Source organism: Struthio camelus, chromosome 8 (genome assembly GCF_040807025.1).
Source record: "Struthio camelus isolate bStrCam1 chromosome 8, bStrCam1.hap1, whole genome shotgun sequence".
Taxonomy (NCBI): domain Eukaryota; kingdom Metazoa; phylum Chordata; class Aves; order Struthioniformes; family Struthionidae; genus Struthio; species Struthio camelus.
Window position 1 is genome coordinate 20,657,488 of NC_090949.1, and position 24,342 is coordinate 20,681,829.

General features: G+C 42.0%; 2 long non-coding RNA genes across 2 annotated transcripts in view; one reads left to right on the plus strand and one right to left on the minus strand.

Moving 5' to 3' along the window:
• Positions 1 to 24,342, plus strand: part of LOC138068035 (uncharacterized) — a 49,965-nt gene that overhangs the window by 22,799 nt on the left and 2,824 nt on the right. The gene's annotated exons all lie outside the window — the stretch shown is intronic.
• LOC104142982 (uncharacterized) overlaps positions 16,920 to 24,342 on the minus strand; it is a 28,106-nt gene continuing 20,683 nt past the window's right edge. Inside the window, exon 4 of the long non-coding RNA XR_693810.2 lies at positions 16,920 to 23,549. This is a non-coding gene — a long non-coding RNA (uncharacterized lncRNA). The remainder of the gene's footprint in view (positions 23,550 to 24,342) is intronic.

The window sequence follows — 24,342 nt, forward strand, 5'->3', positions numbered from 1 at the left end:
AAGCACTTGAGGAGCTCATCTTGAAGGACCTCTTTAAGTTTTCACACCATCGGGCAGTCACTTGTGTCATCTACCACAAACTCTAATCATCATTTTCTTCTCCCGGGGGTGGGGGGAAAGACACTTGCCATCCAGCAAAAGTAGCAGAGTCGCTTGAATATAATCCTCGCAACAAAGTCTCTTATACCTGTATGTGGCCGAATTCCTCAGAGGAGATCCTGTTCTTCCAGCAGGCTTTGAGTCCAAGGAAACTTCTTCTGGTAGAGCTGTAAAGCAGAGAGCCACCCTCTGATTATAGCTGCAGCCCAGAAGGAAAGAACAATCCCAGGCCGTTCTGGACTGTAAGGTCCGTACAAATGCTGCAAGTCTTGCTGAATGCTAGCTGGCAGCTAGCACCAATTACTGAGAAATGGGCTCTCCGCATGCCCCATTACTTAGTAAGTAAGTAGACACAGTCTGCACTCACTTTAGGAGCTCAGTTGTCTCTGGCTGTAACTCCAACCGAGCGCTTTGCAGTGAGGTAGTCTCACAGTGACTAAAGCTCGGATCGTTGCAGCGAAGTCTCAGGCAAAAGCAACTGCCGCACTCTTCTCAGCTGCAGCAGATGAAATAAGGGCTCTTGGGCACAGCTCCTGCCTAGGAGCCTGCCAGCTTCTAATAACTGCAGCATGCTCCGATTCTAAAATGCGTGTGTGTCATGCCGAGATACCCACGCTAACTCTTAGGGAGGTAAATTTGCCTGGATGAAACTTTGTTAGCATGGTGCTAGTTCTTCTACTGCTCCAGCTCCTTCTGGTCCCTTCTCCACTGCACTGCGCGGAGCCCATTCACTATCAGGGGACACAAATGGCAGCCATAGGCCCTCCGGACAAAGCATTGACATTCATATCAGAAACAAAAATGTGTCCTTTTTTCCTCTTTTGCTTACTGTGCAGGCTTCCTTGATCATATTCTCACCCCTTCCTTTGCCAGGACAGCATATCTAGCGTTTTTGCTGAATTGAATTTTGGGCACTACGATTCCTCCACACCTTCTGTCACAGGAAAACTCATTCCCTGTCCTTAGCTGTAATGGGGACGTAAACACAGTTTCCCTGAACGCTCCTGAGTTTCATCTCTTCTCCCTCGACCTTCAAAGGAATATACTGAACAGAAGATAACAAAGAAGCCCTATAAAGTCATGGGGCAAAAAGAAGTTATTGCCAAATAATCCCAGAGCATCCTGAGGTGGTTTCCACAAAGAAAGCAGTGGGGACTCCTAAAAAACAGTTCCCATATACCCTTAGCAGGAATGTGACACCATTACTTTCACAGCTAACACTGTGAAAGGCTGCCGCGATGTTCAAAGGAACTTTGGTAGGCTAATTTTTCTCTTTGGAAAACAGAAGTTACTGCTAAAGGCCTTATAAAAAAGTAAGAAACTTTCACAACCTCAAGTCTCTGCAGGCAGCCATTACATGCAAAATGTTGTCCCCAGTTTATATCCTGTGGCTGTTTTGCATTTTTGACATTGGGAGGAGGGCATTTGTCGCCAGGTAGTTATCATCAGATTAATATTTAATGAAACCAGCTGCATGAGTGCAATGCTGTGATTGAGATTTTTACATGCACACAAGTCAGTGAATTCAAAACCATGGTTTCTGCAGCAGCCGTGATTTGCCCCCCATGTATTGTGGGCTATCTGACAATACTATAGACAAGGAAGCATCTCTGTGTGTGCCGTAAGAGAGAAGCCAGCCACTGTACTAAAGGCCAACTCAAGTTTTAGGCGCCCCGAAAGGCACATTAAATTCCAGCTTTATGGGTTTAAGACCATACGCTAACCTGATCTGGCCTTCTTTATCTGAAATTAATTTCTTCCTAAATTTGTGTATACATGTGCAGTATAGTGGAATAATGATGACAGTTCCATACTTCCATACGTTATATATTTTGATTCTATGCCCTGACATCCTGTTACATATCATACTGAATTTCCTTTGGAATTAGTTTTAAAGTACATGTGGGAGGTGGAAGCGAACTCACTGACTGCCCTGGTTCATTGTGTGAACAAGGCAGTAAATACAGATGTGGAACTCCATATTCATGCCTCAGCACGGGCACGTCTTCAGTGCCGCACCTGCAGGTATTTATATGATCGCACACTGAAATAAATGCAGCATGTGTGGGTGTGAGGAGCTGCACCTGTACATGTAATGAGACATTCCAATAAATTCACTAAGTTTTGTTGCAATCCCACTAGACAAAACAGCCTTGTGCGTTTTGTCCTGCGTGTTCGGTAGCCATAGCCCTGCCCTCGAAACTCTTCTCTGGACCGGGCAGGACTGCCCTGTGTACCCTTCTCTATCCCTCACCCCAGAAAGAAAAATTCTTGCTTTGTCACTTTCTCACTCCTTTCCTTTCTAAAAACCAAATCCTGCAAACCATCTCCATGCCCAGCTTCTACCGAGCTGAAAGCTGGGGGACCTGAAACTGGGCATTTCCCGGGCATGCTTTGCGCTCCCTTTGAGTCCGCGCATGCACCTGCTTCATGCAGATCGTGCTAGCTTTCCCAGCGAGGCAGCCGCTAACTAGTGAGTCCTGCTCTGGTACGGAAATGTTGAACATCTCGGGATTGGTTTTTAGAGCCCTCTTTCAGCCAGTGAAAGGACACAAACCTAAAATCTCATGGTTTATGTGCACTGCAGAGCCAGGTACGTGGCGTACTTAACATCCTATTACATCCATACACAAGGAGCACAGACATTGTTCTCCGTATTTTACGGAGGAGGAAACTGAGCCAAAATGTACAAGTGAATTGCCTAAGTAAGTGTCAAACATAAGACTAAATTTTGGAGCCCGTCTACTTACCTGGGATTTCAAGCTGTAAAGTTAATTAAAGCTCCTTAAAATTGAACAATTTCCTGCCAGAATGGGTGGGAATCTCATCATTGGTGGTAACTTAGAGTACAAGAGAAAAAGTGAAGAAAACTGAACCGGTTTTGTCATACAAAAGTGCCCTAACCGTGGACTGGAGAACAACAGTGCTTCTGTCATAACATTATCATAAGAAGGGAGAGTGACACATCTTGATCCAGCAACAACCTGTAATAATACAACTGGATTCAAACTCCAGGCAAGGGTTTAGTTTCAAGTTTACAGTCAGCATCTTTACCTGCCCAGCACAAACACTAAACCTGAACACAGCACAACGTGGACTGGGCGCAGAGCTGGATTTTAAGCCTTTCGACTCAGAAACACTTGGGCTTTGTGTTGTAATTCAGTCTCACCGTAAAGACATGCAGCCTGCGTATTTGTACACATCTCAAGGAAACAGCAATGATGAAGTGTAAGTAAGTAAGTTATTCATTCATACTTTACAGCCAGGTTCAGCATTTCCTAATGGCAGCCGTAAAAAGAGGAAGTACTGCCTAGTCTTTAGGCCAAGGCACCGTGAGTAACGAAACAAATTCCAATCTGATTTTTGCCAGTAACTTTGGCTAAATCAGTCAGCTGTCCCATGCCTCAGTTAACACATCCATACCATAGCTATTACAGTAACAAAAATCTGCTTATTAAGGCTGAATTTACTTATGCTTGAAAAAATACTGTGAAATTGTCAGAGAAAAGACTTCATATAAGAGTAGTGTTGTCCACATCAAACTCCTTCTAGTATTCTACCAAAAATTAGTAGGCCTCTTTGGCCATTCTTCAGGTTCACTGTACCCACAAGGTTAACAGTATCTCAAAATATTTCTGATCCACAAAGAAAGAGGTCCCCTCTCTCCCCAGCCGCAGATTCTGTTTCCCCTTCCCTTTCGCTGGATGCTTTGGCAAAAGAGAGATTAGATTAGCTTCAAGACATTTACTGGCGTTTGTTGTGCTGACATCATACAGTCAATGAGAACAAGTATTTATACTTCTATTATGCCTTCATTGAACTGAACAAGGTGTTCAACAGGACATTTTAATTATAATCCCACTTCTAACAGCATGAGTAAAGGTGTTTAAAAAACACAATCAAGCATGAAATAGAACAGTAAACATGCCATTTCAATTACAGAATTATGTATAAGCACATCCTTGCACAGCACATTTGAAGACTGCGAGGGAAATGCTCAAACGCTATCTCAGACCCTGAGAGGTTCTGTGCGCAGAGCTGAAGGAGCTGAAATGCTCTCCTCGCACTCTCTTGTGCCCTTGCACTGAATTTTTGACTCCAGAGAGAAACTCATAAAGTCCCAAATTAACAATTTTTGTAAAGATGTCCATGGAGGACAAGTAGCCACAAGCTGCTTTGTGTTGCAGTGTCATGTAAAAGATGCTCGTTGTGTTTCAGGAGCTGCTTTTTACTCCCTGGCCCAATGGTGCTGAAGTTGAAAAGCAACTTTCTGAGCGAGCAACACCTCAGTTTAGCAAAACCCGCCAACTCTTTCCAAATGAATCAACAAACATTGCTTTAATAATATACCAAGGTTGTCGCAGAAGCCTGACAGTCATGACAGACAGCTGTAACTTGGCTTTTTGGCATTGGAGGCAAAATAAAATGTTGGTACCCCAACAATTCGGGATGGGGACAGCACAGGGAGGAGGCGAGCATGCAGGGAAGGGGCAGCTAAGATGGGAAGTTGGTGGTCCACATATGATACCACTGGGATCTCTAGCAGCAATTGGCAATGAGGTAAATATTCTTACCAGAGTGTGGTCAGACTACTACAGCCTGGCCTCTGCACCCACTTAGGAGAGCAAGTTTCCTCACACAACCCCCAGAGAGGAGAAAATTGGAACCACTCAAGTTTCTGCTGTACAGATTAGGCTTAAACCAATGCTGGGTGCATTAAGCTCCCAAAGACATCTGGAGATCATAATGTAAAATCATGCTATCTCATGATTTGCACTACTATCTTTTCTACAAATGGTACTGTTCTGTTTAATGTACTATGCAATTGCCCATGGTATCGAGTCATCTTCTAGAAGACCTGACCCCACAATTACTCTGCTATTGCGATTTAAAATTAATAACCTTCTCAAGTATTTCAAAATCACTTAGATGAACCTGTAAATACAGCAAATAATTAGGTAAAATATTTAAGAATAAGTATTTAATAATCTGCCAAACATACATGTAAAAACATGTCATTAACAGGGAACTATACTGGTGACTGTAGGCATTTAATAACACAGACAGCATTAAAGGTTTGACTGCTCTCCGTTTTTTTGAAAAAAACACTTTCTTACTCAGTAGGTTTTCAGAGTTGAAGGAAAAACTCGGCATATGTATTCCATTTCTGGAAGAACTTTTCTTTCTCAAAATGCCACACCACCTCATTAGTAGAAGCCTTGCTTAGCTTCTAGATAGCTGGCAGAGGTATTTTGTTGTGCTTGTTTCCACTCCATTTTTTTCCTGCTATTATGACTAAATAGAAATAAAAGCATAGTTTTCATTGCCTTTAATGGCACCAGAATCTACTTCTACTTCATAGCTATTTTCCATTCTTTTCTTGGCACTACACTGAAATACATATGTGAGGTGAGACACATCTGTGGGGTAACTTGGCGGTGAGGATTCCAAAAGCCAACACTAAATGTGGATAACATATTTTTGACTAGTTATGCACATTTACAGGCCTTGACCAGAAACTTAAGAGAAGCTCTATATGGAGAAGTCATTAACTGAGATTTAAATTTGGGAAATACAGAAAATGTGGGGAAATCCAAAATTTGGAGCCCAGATTTAACATCTCTCTACTTCAAGCAGATGAGCTAATGGAGCAAGTCCACAAAGTTCAACTATGCTTGAACCTACCTGGTTCACGTATCTTCTCCTTGAAGTTAGAAAAAAGCCTGTACTGCCTTTGCTTCCTTTCAGAACTGCCGGAGCTGGTTGCATTCCTCCACGGCTTCTGAATAGATCAGGTTCCAAACTTGACATCTGGACAAATCCACAAAAAGTTCTTCATGGGTTACATTGTCACGGGTAGTGATGCATGGAAAAGACAGCATCTTGTCTGATGCAGGGAACTTAATTTTCAGGGTCAATTTTAAAAAGCCCTATATTTTTATCTGTAAGAGAAGCAAGCATGCAGCTTGATGTTTAAAAGGTCAGATTTTAAACTGAAGCAACTGTTCAAACCTCTTCCTTTGCAAGGAAAAGCAGTATCAGCTGATGAGCTGCCTCCCATCTCACTGTACAAGTCAAGAGCAGCCTCACCATTGCTCTACTTGTGCCTGACTCGAGCAGGCGTTTTCTTCTCTTCCCCATCTCTAAGTGTGCCCAGGGGGATGTCACCGTGCGGAAAGACTTCCTGACCAGGCAGTCAGCCCAGGAACCCACACTGTGGCCCCGCAGGCCACGGTGCTGGGCACCGTGCAGCCCCCGCCAGGAGGGCGCTCACTGCCTTGGGGCAGGGCACCTGAAACATCAGCTGAGCTCCTGGATGGAGAAGGAGCAGTGGGCAGGGACATCCATGCATCAACAGGCCCAAGGCTTGTCAAGCTTTTGCAGGCATAAAGGCAGAGGTGAATGAGAAGGAAGTTATCTGAGAGACGATACAGCTGCTTTGCAGAGTACAGCCACAATGGGAGCTGTAATCACAGAGAAAACAGCACGTCTGTCTGAAACGCTGTTTCTGCTTTATTGTGTAAATGCAGGAACTATGACTTCATGTCTCACACTTCAAGAGATGTACTCTCAGGTTTGTCTTCGCCCATATTAGAGCTCTAAGAAACCCAAAATGTGTCTCTGTGTTCCAGTTCTGGCTTGAGGTTAATCTCTAGAAACAAGTAATGTGACATTTCCATCCCTCTTTTCTACTCTTTTGGTGGTTTTAATTACGCTAACATGCTATGACAATTTAAACAAGAGACATCTCAGCTTATGGCCTGTTCTCTAATGGTTCAGCTGCTACATGTGCTCCAGCATATTTTGCTCAGACGGGTTGCTGCTGCTGGAGGGGGGGGTGATAGTGCCCTTCTGTCATGAGAGATTTCGGTGCACTGATCATTGTATATTTGACAGATTCTTTGTCAATGTCAAGTGTCTTTTGTGGTTATGCCCAGTAAAACTAAAACAAAAGGTCTCCCAGATATTAGATACATAGTGACATTACTGAATTCACTTGGAGGCAGTAATTTTTTGTCAGCCTATGAAAAGAAAAATGGAGCTAATGGGAAAACAAAAGGAAGATGCTGGCATGCCATTTTAGGTACTTTTGTTTATATCAGGCAGTGTGATTGACATCTGGCCCAGCACACCCCTGCAACCATTGATGCTGGTATCATGAAACAGAACAAAGAGAAATTGCCAGCCAAGAAAACACCGATGGCTCAGAAAGTGTTTTTTTGTTTGTTCATTTTCTTTTAAATGTTTCATTTCCAATAATCAGTAACATTATACAAAAGTTATTCACTCCCATGCACACTTATACCCGCCGCTTACTAATTGGACTGTTAAGTTTTCTTCATGTTTGCTCTCTTCCCGCTTGCTGGAAGGGTACTGCAGTGCCGATCTGCTTGGATGACAGTCTGTCATAACAGTGATGTTTGAGGTTAGTGAAAACTGACATGAAAAATACAATCCACTGGCCTTTAACTGAAATAGCAGCTCTGTTTTTTTGTGGAGTTGGCAGGCTGCATTTTTAAACCCCTTTCACGGTGAAGGCAGTTACAACATGTTTTTCTCTGTATCAAGCAGTTCCATCATGAAGTGCATTATCTATGTCTGTTGTCATAGGCAGGATATTGCCTTTGAAGAGCAGTTTGCTGTTTCTCATGTGAGCTGTTCTCTTGGTGAGGAGCTCTACAAGGGTTAAGGGAATTTCATGGTCGTTCCCTGGTGCCAGGCCAATTACAGAGCTTCAAAATTTGTTTAGGAGTGAGTTTTGAACATATTAGAGACCAGAATAGATTCTGCAGATACACAGCACCAAGAAGTTTTTTTGTCTACAGCATTCTGCAAGTGCTGTAGAATTTCAGGTGCCTGGTCAAACTTAGACATCAGCCACAGGCAATTATTCCTTAGATTTCTATCTTCATTTTGAAAGTATGATGCTGAACATAACAATCACAAAAGAAAACTTTCCACAAGATGAGAGCAAGACGTTCCATCAGCTACTTACCTCCGTACAGTTTATGCTCAAACTGTTTCAGAACTTTTATCTTACCAAAAAAGATCTTAATCACTTTAAAAATTCCTAAGGAAGTTAGCCCTTAACTGTGCCAAATATGCTGGAGCTAAACACACTTGCACCTCTTAAATAACATACCTTTCAATATGCAATGCTGGGTATATTCTCTTCTAGAGGCATACGCTTAACTCCCCTTGGTATTAATAGTAGTTATGCTCACACGTTGAGTGGACAATTTCTCTCTGCCTCTTTGTACAGTGCTCTAAAAAGAACTTTGAAGAAATTGAGAAAAACAGAAAGAGCAGTATATTAATTTTAAGGAGATGAAAGCAGTACATGTCATTCCTAAATTTCATGGAAAATGCCCCGTTAGTAACAAAGATGAGTAGAAAATTTCAAAATCATTTTGAGCAGCATTAAAATCAGTCTTCCCTGATTTTCTGTTTTCCCCTTCTTTTCAAAGCACATACATTAAACTCATTTTATGCTTATAATGTATATAATGATTCTAGACAACATAAGAAGGACACTGAGATTCTTCCTATTTCAACGTATAAAGTGGCAAGCCAATTTATGCAGCTTAAACCATTGCTAAAGAAGATGTATCAAAAATTGCCTGTGATCATTACAAATAACAGCCTGAAATGTTCACAAGAAGCTGTTTGCTGATCGTATTTTCATTAAAACATCTTTTCACCTGCTTTGCTTTTCCCATGCCTGTAACCTGCATTATAATCAGTCTTATTAACTGAGAACATAAATATGATTTATTATGGTCTGATAATGGAAGCTGCATGGACCAAGAGAAGGGATATATTGTCCTTTGATAAAATGGCTCTTTTCTCTCAAATAGAGCTCTATCGTGAGAGCATGCAGTATGTAGTGAGTGATTATTTCCTGAGGGTGAATGATGGCAGAACCCTACAGAAAATCTTCTTGTTGGCCATGACAGCCTCCGAGTGTCCCCAAATCTCACTGAGTTTGACAACCTGCAGACACTTTTGATGAACTGTATTCTTCTGTCAGAGACAGCCTGTCTGGGAGGAGAAAAGGGAACCTTTATCGTCTGATCTGCTGTTATTGTCTTGATCTTTTATAAGCAATCTCTAATGCACATGAATATAATATCCTTTCACACAAGTGCCAAACATAATAGAAATGTAGTTAAAGGACCCTTTTCCCGGTTATGTAAATGTCCTAATACCATAATTAGAAAAGATGGTTTGTGAATGATAGCAGTAAGGAAAGGGTAATCAAAATGTTTTAACATTATCTTTCTGTTTTAAAGACCAAAATCTGTGATAAATAGCATTTAGGGCAGATATGGGGAACCAGCTTGTGCTGGAGCCTTTGCCTAAAAGAGAATAGTTTTGAGCATAGAACTGGTGTTATATTTTCATAAAAACACATAAATGGCAGCTGATCTTAAGCCAAGAATGATTACTGGCAGATATGACTTAAAGAAAATGAGTATTCCACTCAAAAGTCCCTCCATGGCTGTTATAGAAAGAACAAAGCGTTATTATTAAGTAGTGTTTTTTGGACAAAGGAGTATTCAAGACAAACTAAAGTTTGCCAACAAATCTCTCTTTTAGCTAAATCCAGAAGAACAAGCAGAACAAAATCTTTTTCAATTAACAGCTGTACACATTAGCAAAACACCCATCTCTCTCTGCTCAAGCAGTCTGGCCTATTTATCACGAAAAATGAAATGTGTGTGGGGGAGGTTTCCAAGTTGCTCAGTAAAAGCAAGATGCTTAATTTTTCATTGACCTTTTGACAGCTGGAGCTGGGATATCCCAATATTAACTACTAATGGTCTTTTGCATTACCAGTTGGTGTTGAGAGAAGTCCCAATTGTCAGAGTCAAAAGGTTAATCAGCAATTTCACACCGGTGATGTGGTCAGAGTTTGTAGGTTAGTGCCTGAATAGGAGGAAGAAGAAAATAGTCATTAACAGAAAAGTAAGTCCCAACATTATTAAATCTCTCTTGCATTTTTGTTTTTGGAAAATATTTCACAATCCATTTACTAAATATTCTGTCTTTTAACAGGTCTTTGAAGAACTTTGTTGAGAAGTCCAGGTTCAAATACGTGACCTACTTCATTGCTTTATTTTACTTTTCATGAGGAACTGAAACAAACTATTTTACTCACCTAATAAGTATACAGCCCAGACAAGGGTGAGGGAAGTATCTTCCAGGTCTGTTATCAGCAGAGATTTCAAAAAAAACTATCCAATACAGCTGGGACTAATTCAGTCTGAGAGTTGTGCCCATGATGTGCTTCCTGAGGGTGCGCTTTTTTATCCTATCCCCTTATGCCTTGATGGTAGAAAATAAGTAAACAACAGGATTTCCTTAGCAAACGTGCACAAGGATATTATTCCATGTGAAAGCAGTGATATAAACAGCCACGCCAGTACCTCAGCTGCTATCATTTGAGCAGAAATAACCGCAGCATACTTTGACTTGTGGCCCAAGAGCTCTCCTGGCTATAGCAAAAACATCTATTTTCCAAAAGAAAATATAAAATATTTCTGAAAATATTGCAACTTAGCATTTGCTATCAATGACAATGTTCACACAAAACGACTTCCCATTTGCCTTGGCAAGATTTGAAACTGTTAACCATCTTGCAGGTAACCCTGATCAAAAGTCTCTGGATGTCACCATATGGATTGGTCCAGTCATTCTGTCTTTTTGAGACGTTGTATCTTTTTCTTACGGCTAAAACTAATAAGTAGTTAATCTTACCCAAAACATCATCCTTCATCCTGGATTTCTTCCTCATTACATACTTCTTCTCATCTCTTTCCACAATTACAACAAAAACTAAGGCAAAAACCTTTCTTCTCCTAATTGTTACAGTTTTAATGGGGACAGGATTTTACCCTGAAATGTTCTGAAAAAAATTATCAATCTTTTCAAGTGTCCTATTACTTAGTCCACCAATTAGTTGACTATGGAGCCTGAGTGTCCTTGTACGTCTTCCCAGTCCCCATCTGTATACTTGGCTGCATATGTTTATGCAATTAGAAATACTGAAAATCTAATAAAATTAGGACAAACCTGAGTGAGCCATAATTCTGTTTAATCTCTCAAACCAGATTGCTGAAAGCTTGCTGAATTCCCCAAACCTCTCTCAGGTGCCAATGAATGAGTCAATATCATACCAAAGATCTCACAACATAGCAGACATAAATTGTGCTCCCAGAATCTCACACACACCCTCAAATAATGACTGTAATGTCTCTAAAGTAATGTCAGAAAGAAAAGCAGCTTTCTCCAGTAACCAGTATCATTCTTGGTGGCCCAGAATGGAAAATGCATGGGGGAAAAGGGGCAGCTTTAAAGGCCTATGTCTTCCTATAGTAGTAACTGAGCAAGCCAAACATCCTCCTTTCAGGGGAGAACCACCAAAATTATCACACTGGGCTTTGTTAATTCCCTTTGGCAAGCCCTGAAAAACTGACAGAGGTGGGAGAATGAAACTTGCTTTTGTCCCAATATGATAAATTTCCAGGCTTTTCTTTTAAAAGCCCGTTTAACGCTTTGTTTTGTACTACAGAGGTAGCTGATGATTTGCATAGCAATGATCATCAGTCTGGAAGCAGCCCAGGCCACTTCATACCTGTGACCACTCCTCATCTGCCATTCAAGAGAAACCAGGACAGGAAGAGAAGATGATTTTGGCTGAAATTAGGGGGAATTTTCTTTGAAAGGTAGAATGAAATTATTTAGGTTTGAAGCACAGTAGAGCAATTAATAACTCTGTTCTTGCAAAAGAGCCCTAAGATCTTTTATCTCGAGCTATGAGGGCTTTAGTTTTACACTGAATCCAAACTGAGTATTTGCAGCAGAATAGGGCTCCTCAAATTAGGAGGAAGGGGTAAGGGGGGTGGCCTTGAGTCAGTATCTCCGAAGAAAATGTTGTCTCCTGACCAACCAGTTCCTTTTCTTTTTCCTTTGTTCCTGTACATTCATCTTCCTCACAGACTTCTTCTCCAAGTACAGGCCTTGTTTGCTGTTTGAGACCTTACAGAATTTCAGCCAACAGGTGACAGGGCTAGAAACAGGTCTCCTATACTCGCACAGTTGAGGTATGGCTCCCTCTCCCAGTTTAATATACTAATATGCTTTGGGATGCTGATGTCATAGAAAATAGAGCTGGAAGGAATCATAAGAAGTCCAGTACCTGACAGTACTCCTCAGATTTTTGACTACTCTGTTGCTGAAATTCTCAAGTGACAGAGACTTCATCACCTCTCCAGTCAATTATCCCAATACATAATTGCCCTTGCCTAGCCGACAAATATAGGCTTAACAGTGAGAGATACCGATGGCTTTCTTGTATATTTTGCTTAAATACAACTTACCTGTATTTATACCTTTCACCTTGTTTCTTTTGCATTTATTTCTGGCTCTATTACCTCTCCTTCACCTTTTCTCTTCTTCCTTCTTCCTCGTTCTTACCATTTCTTCTATGAGCCACTCCCTTTTCTTTTTGTCTTTTCAGCAATGTGGTTTTTTTGTTTTTATAAACACACATGCGTGCTTGCATTTCTTCGCTTCTGGTTTGTGTCTTTTCATCTCCATGCTCCTCCCTTCCTTTAAACTGGGCTTATGGCAGAGCTCTGAGGGGTGAAACTTCACAGTACGGTGGGAAAACCCACCTCCAGAGGCCATGTGTTCTGGAGGGCATTTGTATTACCAAGAGATGTAATTCTTTCTCATTCTTCATTTACTCTTAACAAATAACATGCAAACCAAAGCGTTTCAAAAAATCTCCAAGTGTGAAAAACGCAGACTCTCATTTGCCAGTGGCCTTGCTACCCGCCTCTTGTCATCTCCCTGGAGGGTAGCCAAAATGCCACATTTCCATTCGTTGCATTGAAAGCACCTTTCTTATACAATAAGAAATTATACAAATGTATTCAAATTCAGGTCTAAAGGTTATATTCTTGAGGTGTGACTGAACAGCATAGTTATTGGAAGCACATGATCTGCTCTGAACACGCACATGGATGCAGCAAGGGCAGGTTTTGCACAGCCTCTAAAAAAGGAGTTCAGCATGCCCGACAGCCGTGTGAACAGATGTCTGCTTCCTCCTGTGTGTCAGGAGATTTCATGTGCAAGGTTGGTTACAACACAGATCTGGACCTACGAGTTCAAGAACTCGGCACATGAAGTGACTTTGTCTCTAATTTACGCCTGTGAAAGTACCATCAAGAAGAGTTAAGGCTGAAGCAACACCATAAACAGAGAATTATTTTACTTTTGTCCTTTTAAGTCAGGCCCATTACATTATTTTAATGTACATGTAATATGTAAGTGTGGCAGTGTCTATGTGGGCAGCTCCAAGCTGCTTGGCCTGGTGGGTATGTTGGGATGTGGAGATAAACACCAAGGTTCAGTGCAGCTCAGATTCCAACCTGAGTGTTTCTTAAAAAGCAACTGTTTCAACTTATCCTTTCCATTTTTGACAGAAAAAATTATCAGAGACGGACTGCACCTGCTATGGCAGGAAGCAGGATGATAAATAAAAAGAAGGACTAAGGGAAACTTACTCCATGCTTTAAAAAACAAGTTGTTTTCTAACATATCTGTTTATTGGTGCATCGTTGCTGCAATATAAATTCTTTTGAACTGCAGGATTTTCATATCTGCTTTGACCAGAGTCTGTGTCTGAAATGGCTGAGTGCAGTGGTCTGAAGCAAGACCATTGCGGGCATCTGATAAAGGAGCTGTTTGCATTAGCACCAAGGATCCACAGCAGCATGGATCTCAGACTGTGCCTTTCCAAAGAGCTGTCCAAACGTGAAGCTAAGAAACTAAACGTGGTCTTGGGAGGGAGAGCACTTTTCTGTCTCCTGTGTGATCTCAGACAAGGTTTGCTCTATCCAAGCCTAAATTTCTCCCCTTTTTCCCTTCCTGTCTTCTTTCTCTGAGCTCTTGTCTGTATTGGCTATTGGCTGTTCCTGATTATGCGTAGCTCTGGTTGCAAATACCATGGGTCTGACCTCCAGGAGGCCTCTGGATACTCCTGTAATATATTTGATAATGAAGCTTCCTGTCTTACCCAATGAAGGCAAAAAAATAAGTCAGACCAGAGGAAACTGGCTCAGCACAAAATGGCAGCCTCGGTGGAGTAAAGTCAGAGCCATTAGCTATTGACTACTGCAGAAATACTGAAACTGCATCAGGGATTTCTTTTTAATTGCCATTTAGGGATTTAAATGAGATTTTTAAAAAGAAAGAAAGACAGAATGTTTAGTCTACAATCACTCTTTGTTGCCAATACAGGCTATCATATAAATTACTTAGACACTTTTAAAAATACATTATTTACTCAATAACCCATAATGGGTCCAGAGCTCCTTTTACACGCTATTATAGAAGTACGTAATTGCAGAATTTTCAAATGGATATTTCTTCTAGGCAATAGTCAGTAATGGCTCCTTCAAAGCTCTTAGGCTTTTATCATATGAAGACCTAAATAGAAAATGTTTAGTTCACTGATCATTGACCTAATAGAGAGCAACAGCTTCTCTGGAACAACTATTGTCTATGAGGGCAGGTGATGTATGAATGACATTTTAAAAAATTCTTGGAAGTATATGCTAGGGAAAAATTGCTGTTCCCTTACAAAGCAAATACTGCCAATGAGATCCTAAGAATTCTTTTGTTTGGTTCAGGTTGGTTTAGTTCCTTGGTTTATGTCCCCAGCCCAAGAACAAAAGAAACCAGTTCGTTTTTTGTTTGAAATAAGAACTCAATCTAGGACCTATTCAGATCAATGAGAGACATTTCCATGTGCTAAAAGTTGATTCTGCTCAATTTAAAAACTGTCTCAAATGAAAAGGCAGTTATTTGGCACACATTACAATATAAGAAGCTGAATTCTGAAACCAGAGAAGTAAGGGATACTGCAAAGGGGCAAATCAGATCTCCTAAGATCATACTGAACACAGAAAAACATTTAGGACCCACAGGCCTATTCTGAGCGTAATCCAGAAAGGAAATAGACAACTAGAAACATTTTCAATATTATCACCACAAATCTCACAATGATTGAGCCACTATTCTCTACTTACATTTAGCTTTGATGTTTGCTGCTTCCATTTCAGGCCCAAAGAAGGGTTCATGTTCCCAAACGCTTGGTGTAATAAAACACATTTCCTCTCCCTGCAAACCATGGGCAGTAAAGCAAGTGCCAGGGAGGAGGCACTGCCAAATGAATGTCAGCTGGGTCTATGTGCAGGACCAGAGAGGAAGGGCATGGGCTGGGGGCAGAGTCAAGGAGAGATCCTCTGAGGGGAAGAAGGGAGCTTCCATCAGCTCTGAGCCTGGGAGGCTGGGGGGGCAGCTCCCTCCTGGGTTGGGGGCCAGCAGTGATGGGAAGTAGTACTCACCAATGGAGGCTGTCCAACAGCCAGCTCAGAGCTGGATGTGATTTTAACGGCTTGTTCCATCAAACCAGACCCAGCACATCCCTGGTTTATTCACCACCAGGCATGAGGAGCTCTCTGATGCCTTTTATCGGTGGTTTTCTCCAGCCTAGTAAGGCTATCTGAGACTGTCAGTATTCTGGCATGATTAAAAGAAAAAAATACAGTTGCTGGCAATTCTAATAGTTCCTTCTGTTTGCTGCGTCTGATCGAAGAGAAACTGAAATCACAGACCAATATGCAACCAGGCTGCACCAGTTAGCCTCATCATGCAAATGAGACACACTTGCAGGCGAACTTATTAGAGATCAAATAGTTTTAGGCACCGCGGATAATGAAGGCAGAGCGCTTATGTTGCAACAGTCAGAGCTGGAATTTAATCATGTTGTTGATATCTACTGCAGCAGCGAACAAACACAGAAACAGCCACAAAAATCAAACCATTAAAATGAAAGGAAGATATAAACCAGACAAATAATAATAATGAAAAAAGACCCCAAATAAGAAGCAGAAAGTGGTAGTTTCAAGAAGGAATAGTCCTGTAAGCTACACCTGGAAAGGCTTTGAGCCTTGGTTCTTTTGGTTGAAACAATTGAAAATGTGGGGGTCGCAAGGAGAAGATGATGCAATGTCGCAGTCTGTTCCAAGAGAGGATGGGCTCACAGATGCCTTTGGGGCTGGCTCTACAAGGGTCGGGTATGTCTTGCAGAGCAGCACTTGGACATCAACTACAAGGTGAAACATACCCCACACGGGGAAGCTCCATCTTTGTGGAAGGAATTCAGAAAGAAATGGAGCAACAGCCTCCTGGGGTGGAAGTTATAATAGAAGTTACACAACTGACAGGCTGGATTAGCAATCTGGTAGACATTAAAAATAAACACATCCTGCAGAGGCATTAGCCCCTTCTATCTCAATAAACCTCTCACACGCTTTCTCTGTCCTTTATATATAAACACCTGGGCAGACCCTGAGTGGACCCACAAAAGTTTGCTTTGTTTTAGGGAGCAGAGACGAGATCCGGCAGGTAAAAGCTGCCAAATGGAAACACTTGGATTCCTTTTGAAAGGCACAGATGGCTAAAAATACCATTTGGCATTTCATCTAATACCATTTGGTAGTAGAAGAGCTCCAAAGATGTCAACAGGAAGCCCTAGAGGTTAGAAGGAATGATGTAACCACGTGTGACATAATGCTTGGTGTAGAGATTTCCTGGAATTGATTAGTGCCATTCATGATAACAGCAGCCAGCGAGAGTGTGAGGACTGGGTGAAGGCCCAGGCTATATTCAGGCTTTGGATATTTTTCTTTCCTTTTTAACAAGATGTCTGGTCTCATTCTTTCAGATACACAATACAATAACGGTGGGGTTTTTCCATGCAACTTTGTTTGGGAGGACTTTGAAGCAGCACACTTACCAGGAACGCATAGCTACTCCCACACAGAAGGTCACAGAGAGACAACTGCAGAGGTGGGAGGACAACACAGACTCCCGGGTCTTCCTTCCTCTAACCACTCAAATATCTTCCCTTCCATTCCCCTCTCTTTCCTTGAAGTATGATTTGCAATCAGGTCGTCCTCATCAGTATATTGTTTTTGTGCCTAGTCTATACACAAAAGCCATAAAGTGCCATCTATATTTAACAGGAGGTCTCTGATCTGTGTGAGTGGGTGGAAATTGATAGTGAGTGACATGGACACTGACAACAGTACACAAACTCTGCAGCACTCTTAAAACTTTTAATTGCATTTTAAAGTAACGTAACAAGGCAATGTTTAATGAGTACTTTGTTTAAGAAATTCTGACTTTATAAGCTAATTAAAGAGAAAGAAGGGCTACTGCACCAGGGCAACAAATCCAGGCTGCTGAATGTCTATACTACAGCAACATGTAGTTCAGATTCAACTGGCAGCCTTGCAAATCTCCATCCAACCAGCATGAATGATTTTTTTTTTTGATCAGCAAATAAATTACTATTATTGTCATGATTATGTTAATAAGAAAAAGTAAAGAGTAGGCAAGTAGTTTTTTTTGCCAGGGCTGGTAAATTTTCATGGCACTTTTTGCAAAGCCGTCATATGGTTGGATTAGAGGAAACTGGAAGGCTTTATGTGCGTAGCATTTAACTTTAAACATTCTTCACGGAAACTTACACGGCACATAATTTACATATTCAATACCAGTGACAATTTACTTCTCCCATCTGAGCAGGGCTTTCAACTGTGCCACTTGAACTAAATTAATAAACAGTAATTACAGAATGTTGTGCGAGCTAGCTGTTGATGTTGAGAAGATTCTAATCAACACCTTCTTTTAAGGGCCAATTAAAGCCGAATGTATGCAATATAAACATCTTCTTGTATTTAGACATGAACTGGAGAACAAGGTAAAAAATAAAAATCAGAACAATTACAGTAGGTTAGAGATGATCTAATAGAATGATGAATCTTCATTAATTGCAAAAGCAGCAGTAATTTCTAAAAACCACTAGCCACCGTCCATTGCATAGCATTAACAACTTACGCATGTTAATTCAGGCTAGCATAAACCTTCATGCTTTCACTGACAAGCTTTTCTCGGAAAGCAGGTCTGCATCTGCCTCCAATTTCCTCTGCAGTATTCACCTGTCTGTAAGACAACCCTACCTCTAAAGTGAGTCCAGAGCCATGGGAGAAAAAAGACTACCTCAGGGCGGGAGTAAAGGAAAACATATCCATCCCATTGCTGCTGCTGGCTAGGGGAGGGAGAGATGCTCCTTGGCGGGTGATCTGGGGAGGATTTGCACCCCACAGCCCCCACCAACACTGCTGAGGAGAATATCAACACAAGAATGAGTCCAAGCGATGGTTAGGGCTACCCCAACTCATCTCACATCTCTTACAGCAAAAGAGCAGTACGGGGGTAGTTACACCAGAGCAGCTAACACACATGCACCTGCTGCTGATTTGGACTCCTTCACCCCACTGGAAACATGAGAGGTGAAGGCGGTTTATTTCTGAAAGGCAAATTTAAGGTGATCCCTATTTCTGAAATAGCTGAAGGACAGAGGAAAGGCCATATTTAGTTTAAGCAGAGATGATCTCAAGTGTGCTGAAGGGAATCTGCAGGAGCAACTCAGACTTGTGCATCACCCTCATGAGCTGTCGATAACTTCATCCAAACCACAGCTCACTGCTTCCTAAAGCACATCTAAAACACATTGTCTAAACTTCAGCAATGTGGCTCATGCAAAATTTGTTCTCCAACCTAGAAGATACAACAGGCTAATTAAGGTAAGGGAAACATCTGTTCCAGCACTGCCCCAGACTCAATTGCACAAAATGACTGTATCATTTATGGTCATTTGGTATCCAGAAACACTACCACAGTAATAGGATGTTGTCACCTCAGGCACTACTGAAATCTACAGGAACTTTACTTGTTTAAGAATTATAGGATTAGGCATGTGATCAATGTTTCTTCCCTTTGAAAATAAACATCTCCACTTAACGTTTCTCTAGCAGTGTGAGATCCTTATCTTGCGACAGTATTTGGTTCCACTGGCATTATCTTTTAATTAGTTATTTTAAAATATATGTAAGAGAGTGGGGGTGGTGAGTGGACTGTTAAACCTGACAGGCCAGATATGTTCTCACAAGCTCTGCTAATCCCAACCACTGAAAATAAGGCCAAGCTAGCCCTTTAAAGACCAATACAGGAAAAGCCTTGTGTCTCGGGCTCCAGATGTTCACCAGGCAGCACAGGCGCTCTGTCAGCCTGAGCAGAGGCCTGGGGCAGAGGAGGGGAGCGGGAGCAGTGAGAAGTGGAAACCAGCCCTTCAAATGGGAAACTAGTCCCGGGAAGATGGGAGGAAAATGGCATGATCTATATGTGAGCAAGCTCTGCAGGGCAGATCTGCTCTGCATCACAGTAGTATAATTGCCTCAGGTGAGTTTGGTGTAGGGCTTTGAGTGACTTACAACAGGCCAAGAGCTGAGGTGTTTACCAAGTCTGAGGAGGTGCCAGTAATAAAAAGGGAGACGACTGTGTTCAGTATCCTCTGCACTACATGAGGCTTTACACATGCAAAATCATAAAATCATCCTTTAAAATGTATAGGCAGGTCTAGGTTTTCAGTTTGTAGCATGGTAAGAGTTAGGAAGACGGGTGTTCTACTATGCTAAACTTGTTTTTCCCCCAAGAGTTATGTTTATTTCCTAACAAACTATCTTTGTAAAAAAGAAACTGAGACGCATGTGTATACAACAGGCCATTTCAGAGGTACTCAGACACTCCCAGAAAGCACCCATTCAGTAAAACTAGTATTCTTCTAACTTTCAACAGAGCTAAGAATTATGATTTGTTTCTAGATTTGAGTTGCTTTTAAACCTCAATTAAGTAATGTGCTGGTGATTTCCGGATGTGCTGAACAGTGGAAGGCAGCAAGTAGACCTCTGAAGAATACCAATAGTATGATATGGACTCCAGCCTCCCATTTACTCCAGTATCTGCTGTTTGACTCAATATGCAGCATGCGATATGATTCTTATTCTGATCAGATGGAATTTCTAAGTCTGAATCCCCTTGCAGTGACTGTGGTGTATCAGTAACTTCCCAGCAAACAGGGAGGTGCAGAGGAATGAAATTGAAGCAAGCAGGAAGGGAACGAGTCTGCATTTATGTCTTCTATAGATTTTTGTTTTCCACAAAATTTTCTCTTCCCTAAAGTCACTCTTGTCCTTTTTTCATATCTTTCAAATGCTACTCAATAAGTCAGATGAAATTCCTCACTTGCCAATAATACTTTTAAAATGCAAGCCAAGCCTCTTGGCTTTTCATACCTGGGCACCTGCTTTTTTAAAAAATGCTATTGGATAATTTCTCTCCATAGTCTTTCATAGGCTGGTGCCTTGGCCCGTATGCACCCTGGGCGCTCCCTAAGTCTCATGCATAACTGCAATGGGTGATTAGTCCAATTAAGTCCCCAGCAAATTCAATGGCTTATGCAAGAGTAGATGGGGCACAATATGTAATTTCAGCTTTTTTTGCGAGGGTTTTCAATCCTTCCATGAACTAAATCATTTTATCAGTTTCTCTCTTTTTCTTTCTTTCTCTCTCTCTCTCTTTTTTTTTTTTTTAAATTTGTCCCATTAAACTACAGAACTGGAACATATTCATGAATAGTTTCTTTCTGCTTTAACTCAAGGAGTTCCTGACATAACAAAAACTGGTAATTAACTGGCTCGAAGACTTTTACAATAGCCTCTTTAAATAAGTTCTAGTATGCAGCACTTGCAGCACTGACTCTGTGTTGCTGATACCACTGCAATGCACCCTCTGTTAAACAGGGTTGGCTACTCTACATTAGCCTCAGTTCTTGGCTGTTATCTCCACTGCTCCCCTGCTTGGAGGTACTGAAGTCCTCTCGGATTTCTGTGTGGTAAAGGCTGAGCAGATCCTCCACGGCGGGATCCTGTGCTCAGTCCACCTGGCTTCCCGCTGCGTCCTTAGGGCCCTGGCACGGGAGGGCCGCTGGCCACATTTTGGGAGACATCACTACCTGCCTCCTGCTTCACACCTAGTCCTAATAAGTACAGCTTCTTCCTGGCAGGAAAATCAGGCTTTGATTTTTCTGGTTTAACTCAGCAGCATACAGTTTGCAGCTGCTGCTGCATGTTGGCTCTGAGCGTAGTTGATTTTGCCTACTCATGCTTATCTCCCCTGGTTACGATAGATTCTGTTTCTGATGAAAATATTACTCTGATGAGCATTTCTCTGGCTCCACTATACTTCTATGCGTCCTCTAACTAGAGTAAGCCTTATTGTTGCGGTTCCTAATATTTTGCATCATTAGTAGATCTAGCTATTTTGCTCATAAACAGCATGAAAAAAGGTTTAATACGTATCTTCCCCCAGTGCTCCAGACAGATCAGTTCACTGTGGAACAATTACATACATATGTGCTGCCTATATTCTCTTTCTTGCAAAATCAAATCATGTAAGGATGCCTCAGCCAGAACAAGCCATAAAGCTAGACAAGGCATGGAGAAAACATCCCAAAATATGTACTGCTTAAATTACAAAACTATAAAAGAAATAAAGCAAAACTGAAAAGGGCAAAGGAGACACAATGTAAACACAAGCTCTTATACGCTCTGCGTAATATAGATTGAATGTCATTTTGACATGCTGGTATCGTGAGCTGCCGGGGTAGTGTGCAAAGGAAAGGGCAGAATTATGGCAACGCTGCTTTCTCCCATCAAAGCCAGTTACAACATATATGTCCATGGCTGCCAGGTCTAACTGCCTTCTTGAAAATTAAACCAGTAGAAATAATTTCCTAAATAATTGTTTTTAAAGCATCTAGAGCTACCACGAACCTTCAGCATCCCCTTTGGAAATACAATGCTTTTAGTGGGGCATCTTTGATCTGCAAAGTCGTGTCCTGGCTCTCCACACGGCAGCCCCCACCAGTGCAACAAACACCTCCCTGCAGTTGAGTGTCCTCCCCAAACCTGCTGCACTCGGGCCTTCTAAAGGACATAAATGAGGCATTTGTAACCCACTGGTAAGTCGATTTCGTGCCATTGAAAAATCTCCTCCTTAACACAAATACTCCATCACTGTCAACTGAACACATTTAACTTTTGAATTAACGTTATTTTCAAGAGGTCAGACACGTGACGGTAAGAATAGGCTTTTGCCAAGCCATGTAGTTCAGGTCTGGATCTGAATTTCCCCAGAGCCTGGTATTGCTTAAATGCGGGTAACTGGCTCTGGCTCATCACTAATGCAAAACTTACGTGCTCTAGACTCCTTCGAGGCTTTGCTCCTAGCTCTCTTCCCCGTGCAGATGTGGCAAGTCAGGTGTGTTCGGTGTCCTCCCCTGCCACGACTGCGGGGCGCACGGCTTCGCCAGTCAGAGGGATCATAGAATAACAGCAGCCGTTTTTCCTCCCATTTTGTCCCCATCTCGAAGACTGCCAGGTATTTCAGTTGACACTGAGGTTTTAGTAACAGGAATATGATTTGTAAAAACTCACATCTCCGTCTTCTCCCCAGAGAGCAGCATGGTGGCCAAGCCATGGGGTGGGAGCGCCCCGGGCCGCCTGCTGGCTCTGCCCCGTGGGGCCGGGGACAGGAGGAGATGCCTGCTGAAAAGAGGGACTTGCTGCTGGGCCACTCGCAGGGGAAAAGGGAGCCAGGCCCCACTCTGAGGATGCTCTATTTCACATTAAATTGTAATCAGATGAAATACTGAGTCAGCGCTCTGTGGAATATCTTTTGGTGGTTATACAGATGTTCAGAAATATTTTAGGAAGTGATATTTGTGGAGGCAGCTGAAAATGTATGGCCTCCAGTTTTGGTAGAAACATGTAGCATCTCTGGTCCCCCCACACTGGTACCTCTACCTCCGGCAGCCAGCAACGCTCTGCTAGTTTCAGTGGGCTTCGGGACAGGGCTGACCCATCTGATACAGGTATCAGAGCCCAGGCTGTAATAACGTAAGACTCAGATTTCTGTAATACAGTTTCACAGCTAGTCTGCTCTCACCCAATTAATTATTGAAAATACCAAGTACTTCAGAAGCAAATTTTTCAGAAGGAGAGCCATTCTGTCCTTCCTCCTGTACCTATTCTTTGCAAACACCAAAAGAAATGTTGCATAAACCTTGACGTTTGTTTTCCCCATGCAGCAATGCTAGTGATCCTACACTGCTGCTGCGACTGCTGTGCCCCGAGGGGATTTTGGGGAGTCCAGGCCCCCTCTGCACACGTACAGCCAGCCCTACCTCCAGGGGAACCATGCGTGCCCAGTTTCCAGGAGTCCTTTCCCCTCTGTCCTGGGAGGGCACAAGTGGGATCCAGATCTTCTGCTGGTTAAATTTTATTTTCCGGCCTGTTTTGTAATTGGGATAGTGTTTCGGTTCATATTTAACTGGCATGAAATATTTCCACCACACCCTTGTCTCTTCAGAAAAACCACCTCTGTCCTAACCTCTGGCAGAGCTGAACCTAGTGAGTAAGAAGAAACAGCAGTTAAGGCATAACAAATAAAGCTACCCTAAAGAAATATCTAAACAAAGCAAGATGAATGGGCATCATCTACCTGGACAGTGTTGCCTCTAAACATGGGAAGAATAAATCAGATATGTCAGGTGCACTAGGACAGCTGACAAACAGGGCATGCCCGTTCTTGAAACATTAGATTTATCTCTGCTCATTTGGATCAAACACTTGTAATAGTTGTGGATTAATTTCCTTCCCATAGTCAAAACAATAAAAGCTAGGAACCATTTTATTGATTTCCAAAACACTGTCAGATAAGCAGAATTGCATTTAAAGAAGTAAACACCCTGCTATAGAATTGGAAGCTATGTAAGCATTTGGGGCTTTTTTCTGTGTCTGTAAAAGGAGGAAGGTTTTAGTGTTATGAATAGATTTCATTTTGTAAGTTGTTCTACAAAGCACACTGATAAGGCAATGGGAAAGCAGCAGGATTGAGGCAGAGCAGGAAGAAATACCACCCATATTAGGAGACAGCCACTTACTTAGTGGCTCACATTTGAATAAAGATGCCATTGTTCAGCCAGAAGAATGTGCATATTCACCGAGCCGCCACAGAAAAGCTCAGTGTATCTAGAACTCCAGAAGTGTCCAAATTACAGCCCCAGGGCCAAAACTGGCCTTGCTTCTTTCGGAAGAATGACCCTCTGCTTAATTAATCAGTGCTTTAACTGTGAGTGATCCCAGGACACACTTTTCTCAGGCCTTTTTCTTAGCCCTGCTTGTTCGGAACAAACCTTTA